Genomic DNA, 6,413 nt, shown 5'->3' on the forward strand with positions numbered 1-6,413 from the left:
ACACATGCTGAAAACCGTGTCAGCTGAATCTCGCTCATGGGAGCGAGAGGATTGAGATGCAGGCTTACCCTAGATTGGAGGACAGAATACATGAGTTAAAATTTGTTAAGGGCTGGAGGGTGGTTGTTAAACATTGCCCTTTAGTCCAAGAAGCAGTCCAGGGTGCAGAAATCCTATCTTACAAGAAAAGCTTTACGTTTTCACACGTATCGATAATGGCGAGTTATACTTTACCCCCTGCAACAGTCGTTATTTTTGCCGTTTTCTAACCTGGATGTGCAGCCCCAAGTTATTTTGTAGCTGTCTGCAGATTATACATTGTTCCTGGTGGAATAGCTAACTCTGTTTGCAATTAGGCTCGTCCATTTTTTTTAATCGTAATCCTTGTTTTTCAGATGGTTACATTTTGCCCTACTCTGTTGCATACAATTTCCCATACTTGTCTGCCTTATTTTTTTAAGCTGTTTTCTTTCATTGGGCAAAAATAGTTCAATTGTTTCTTCACACAAATTAAAAAAAAAAAAACCTCTTTCCCACTCTCCTCCTCCATGTTAAAGAAAAAAGTATTTGCAATTGCTAATCAARTAGCTTAAAACTTGCAGTGTTTTCTTCTGCTATTGAGAAAACTCGGAAATGGGAGGGATGGCCAAGAGAAATCTATTTGAATTTAGTCCCATTAGAGATGGGGATGGAGGGATTGTCATTTTTATATGCTCAATTAGAGCTTTGATGCGAAAGTAACCGGAGATCCAATCCACATTAAATGCTACTGTTTTAGCTGAAGTACTTTTGACGTGATAGGAAAGGTGTGTGCTAATGTCTTTACAAACAATTCCATGGATGAGAGTATGGGTCTTAATGTCTCTACCAACTTCAAGCCACAGGTTTGTTACCGAACCCAGACAGTTTGACTCTTGAAATTTGACAAATAGGTCTGCCTGCACAAGCCTGACTTTCTGAACTTCGGAGGAAAATGACAGGTTCAACGGGGAATATGTGATAGGCGGTTTGAGAAGGCTGTCCCTACCTAGGACCTCAGCCAATGGAGAAGGGGAAAGGACAACCTGCGGCCGGGAGTTTATGATAAAAGGAGGCTGCACCTTCCAAAACCTTGAGAGAGCAAACCCCGTGGGCCTGTGTCCCAGTGGATTCTGTCCCTTTATCTGACTAAAGTTATAGGACTCCTCTGTCTCCTTTATGTACCCTGGCTTTTCATTGCATGATTTTTCACACAGACATCATCTTCAGAAGACAAAGCTTCAGCACCTGCCTGCAGCAGCTGGAGAGGACAACCTTTCTGAATGTCTTTCCCCATCATTTGTATTTGGCAGAGCAATTACTTAGYCTTCAGGAAGCTCTCCCACCCTGACCATACACAGGCAGGCAAAAGAGAGATTGAGAGTTAATTCTGTCTGTGGTACAGAACAGAATAATACCTTGAAATAACATAGCATGTAGTAGTAGTTTGTATTTGGAGGGGGGAAATTTTTTTAAAAAAACACTACCCAGTAAAAATATGGGGTAAAGAGTCCTGGAAAGACAACGCTTTTCCTCTGACCTCATTTGTCATATCTGCAAATCTCTGTAGCAAATAAGCTAACAGACAATAATCTCATTTACCTCACAGTTGTGATTCATTCGTTTTCCTATGCAAAGTGAAACAGTGGTCCACTGGGGGGAAAAAAKGAAAAAGTATTTCTTTAATTTTGTGACCATAAACAGTCCAATTTAAAATTGCACAGATAATTTTAATTCCAGCATTTCTTATTTATGAAAGCTTGATTTTTTTTTTTTTTCTAACTTCACACATTCTTTAACATAACCAAAATTCTTTATTAAACTAATACCTAAATCCCCTGGTAAAAGCAAGGAAGATCTTTTAACTTGCTGCAGTAGGAAAATAAAAGATAACCCATATAACATGGAGTTAACGGTCTCAGCATCCAGAGCCCTGGCTCCTGTGTGGCTGAGTTTCCTAGCCAAACTCTGTGGGAGAGGAGATTTRACTACACATATGCTTAGATCCACTGAAATTTGTTACAAGCTTCTAAKTCATAACCAAATACATTTTGTCATCTAAGGGCAAAACCCAAACCCCTGGTTACAAGTATMATTGTATGCAAAGACCAGTAATTATGCTATTCTGAACTGTTATGCTTAAAAAGAAGGGACCATCTTCCAGATAGGAAATATATTTGATAAACACACTTCAGTACAGATTTTATTCAGCATTACAGCTCTTCTCTGAACCTTCTCCAGTGTCACCATTGCTGCATTGTGCTGACTAGAGCTGGGCTTAGTTTTTCAGGAAAAGCTTCATCTTTTTTAAACAAGAGTAATACAAGCTTCCTGTCATCATCTTGTATTCACCTTCTTCCCTTTCATTCTTCTGCTTGCTATTTTGTTCACAACATCACTTTATGCATTCGTTTGATTATTCATTGTGATCTGCAAACTTTTCCTGATGTAAAATTTAGCATCAAGAGAAGTTTTTAATTATTTTGAGTTTTCAGTGAAGTTTAGTTGAATTTCCTCTCACAACTTTTGTCCCCCCTAAATTAACGGGAAAAAAATTCAGTCTGCATGCAGCCATGTTTTTCTGGTCAGTACAGTCATATATTGTCTATGTTCTTTTTTCTTACTTTTTCTATGTACCATATTTCTTTAAAAATTGGTACACAGGGTGAGTAAAACCAGCATTTGCAGGTGTGTTTCTAACTGTTCTTTGAATGAATAAAGTTATTTTTCCATAACGTGAAAGGTCATGAACACACTGTTGGTAGCTYATGAGCTTGGTAGTCCATTCAGGTATGGCTGCTGTCCCATAAAGCTCTACCTGCAGCTTATATGCGGAAGGAAGAATGGTTTATGCACACCTGCTGTCATCAGGGTTATATGTAACACAGCTGTTGGTGCAAAAAGCTCTTTTCATGAGCAGCTGCATTTACCCTGTAGTCGCTTTGCCCACCTTTATGGGGAATTCAATCCCCACTCATTCATTAACCTTCCCAAGTGGATTTAAATATGGTCTTTATGAAACCAATAAGATTTTTGTTGTCTCAGTGTATACCTAACTCAAACCCACAAAGAAAACAAAATTAAATTTAAAACCATGTAAAAATACTCCACTATCTTAACCTTCTTCAGGATTCAGGGGACCTCTTGAGGTCTTCTGGTTGAAGCCTCAGCTCCAAGTAGGGCAAATTTTGAAGCTATGCCAGGTTTTCCAGTGTTATTACTCGCTGATTTTTACTGTCTCCACAGCCTCTTTGAACAACCCATTCCACAGTTTGAACACTTTTTCTTTTCCTATAATGTCTAATTGTTCTGTTGTAGCTTGTGCCTGTTGCCTSTCACAATGAAAAGTTCACTGTGGACTTCCTGGAAAGACTTCCATCTTCTCTATATCTGCCTGTTAAGTACCTGAAGAGAACACTAAAATTTATGCCAGCCTTCTTCAGACTAGTGGCCTGACCTTCACGGCCTCTTCTTGTAACATCATGTGCTCCAGTACCCTCACCGTCATGGTGGGCCTCCTCTGGATTTTCTTTCTTATGTCTGTGTCTTTCACACACTGGGTAGCTCAAAACTGCACTCAGTTTTCCAGACACTATCTCACAAGTACTCCATGGATGGGAATAGCCACTTTTCTCAACCTGCTAGCTATTCTTTTGCTATTGTAGCCCAGGGTGCTATTGACCTTCTTTGTTCCAAGGTCACTGCTGACTTACTTGTTGCTCACCAGGACTCTCAAATTTATTTTTGAAAATCCTTTCATATCCTTTTAGCCTCCAGCTTGTAAAGYAATGGTTATTCTGTACCAGATGCAGGATGCTGTGCCATCACTCACAAGACTTCATGAGGTTCCTGCCAGCCCATTTCTCCAGTCTGCTGAGGTTTTCCAGAGCMTTGACCCACTCTTTCCCAGTTTGCTGTGATCTGTGCTTCAGCTCATCACTGAAGTCACTGACCATGTTGCACAGTAACAGTAGCAGTGTCCGTTCTTGAAGTACGTTGGCCACCAGCCGGGCCTGCTCTAGCTGATCACAGCCCTTGAGTCCAATGGTCCAGAATTCCACCTTATCTTCCACTTAACCTGGTTAATACCTCTCCAGTCTAGTTAAAGGTGGTCTATGGCTGATTGTGTCTAAAGCTTTTTTAAAGTCAAGGTAAATGACATCAGCTTCTCTCCCCTTCTCCACAGATTGACTTATCTCATTATAAAAACCAGTCACRTTGGTCAGGCAGAATTTGTCATTTGTAAATCCTCGCTGCCTGCCCTCAGGCACCTTCTTGTCTTTCAAACACCTGGAGACAGTGTCCACAAAGATCTACTACTTTACCTTCCCACAGACTGAGGTCAGGCTGCCTGGCCTGTAGTCCCTTGGATCTCCCTCCTACAAGATGGACAAGACATTTGCCTTTTTCCACCTTCTCCCAGTCACCACCACCTTTACTCACTGCACTCTGCCACCCCTGGGATGGTCCAAACACCCTGTAGTTACTACAAGTATAATGACCCTCTGACCTCCTTTCACATCTCCAAACTATTGCTGATTATCCTCCTTCCATTAGCCCTTTACCACAATCTGCCTTTCAAAATAACACATTGACTTACAAGGCTTCCTTTAWAGCACCTAGAATCTGGCTCAGGTTCTTCAAGGACACTTTGGCTTTATCATAATTTGATACAGTGCTGCAACAGCCTCATTAAGTTCTTGCAGTGAAGAGCATATTCTAGGTATATGGGCTTATGTGGTTAGAAAAAAAGATTTTTTTTCCTAGAAAATCTTCAGACATAAATATATATTTTTCATACCTCAAAYAACAAACTCCTAACTAAACAAAGTGGTTAATCAAACATCTTGTTATATACTTATGTCTTATTAATTCAATAATCGGCTTTACATTGTTTTTTAATTTGAATGATCTTGCAAAGGTCAATGCATTTTTAATACAAAAAATTCCATCAAAATAAATTTTACCATATTAAATGTTTTGAAGAAAGTTATAAACGCATAGACTAAGAGTTAGGATTTTAATCAATATTTGTTCAAATACTTTTATGCTAGAGTAGAAGACTCATTTTACTCATGCTACTTGGTTAAACAGGTCAGGCTAAGACAAAATAATCTTCAGGTGAGGGRAATAGACCTGTAAAGACTAAAGCACAACTGCTATGATAATAACAGAAGTGTATTTATTTGTCTTGTACTGTAATGTCATACCAAAACCCTTGCTGGACCTGTACCTCCATTCACCCAGCCCACTTGTTTCTGTCACCTTCCCTCAGCTATSTGTAATAATTGTGACCACATGACATAATGGATCAGAGAACCAAATCCTGCCACTAAAGCTCTTCTTGAACATTATGAGGGGACTGCTGAGCAGGTGACACCAAATTCCAGCCTTGAGGAAAGGGGTATTACCTCCTGGACAGCTTGCTGGAAATGACCCAGCTTGAGCAGGACCAGGTTGTCTCCAGAGATCCCTTCCAGCCTTAGGAATTCTGTGGCTCTGTGATAATTTTGTGTAAAAAAAATGTTTATGCTATTCTGCTTTGTTTCACATTGCTCTCCTAACTTCTCAATTAGTTCTATTTAACTACTTTTTTTTCCTTTTCCTTATACCCTTATTTTCCCTTTTATCTTTGTTTTTGCTAGTCTTTTATTGTCAGTCTCCCCATATTCTCATCCTGCAGCATGTGTTCAGCAATAGTTATGCATTGGCATATTCTGTGTATTCATGCAGTCTATTAAAAAAGACATTGCCATCCCTCCTACTGAGGATTAAAAAAGCCCAGCTCACCCCTGTACTCTGCCTTTAACCAAAAAGGTAAGCAACCCTCAAACATACACATTAAGAGATGTAACTGAACTACATATATGAAATAGAGGTAGAAGAGTTTCATTATGGTTTGCTGTTATCTTCCACTTGTAATTATACTGTTGAATATGTTTGCTTTTGGTTAGAATTGTGCAACACTGTCTTTTCCCCTTGATTTTGTGCACTTGAATACACAAATTTTTGTATCTTCACAAGAATTTCTTAATGAAAAACACTCCTGAGGAAGGGCATAATTAAAAGGCATCCCACCATTAGTAAGTGGAGATACACACATTTATAAGCCCCCTTTGTGCTGCTCTCTTCAGGATGTTGTCTGAAAATTGATTCTAAGGCAGCTTTGTTAATTCATATTTAAACAATTACTTCTCATTGTTCACCATATACATCAGAAAACTTTCCTCCTAAATCATGAGTGTGCAACCTTAAATGACTCTACAYCTTCTATGTTGAAAGTACTTTCTAAATTTACTAAGCTGATTACACCTGGAGTATGATCAACCTCTGCTCACCATTGGCCACTTACTATATAAATCTWGAGTTATGTACACATGTAAATTTACCAGCTC

This window comes from Malurus melanocephalus, unplaced genomic scaffold, assembly GCF_030028575.1.
Source record: "Malurus melanocephalus ecotype Western Australia unplaced genomic scaffold, MMel_1.1 scaffold_32, whole genome shotgun sequence".
In the NCBI taxonomy this organism is placed as follows: domain Eukaryota; kingdom Metazoa; phylum Chordata; class Aves; order Passeriformes; family Maluridae; genus Malurus; species Malurus melanocephalus.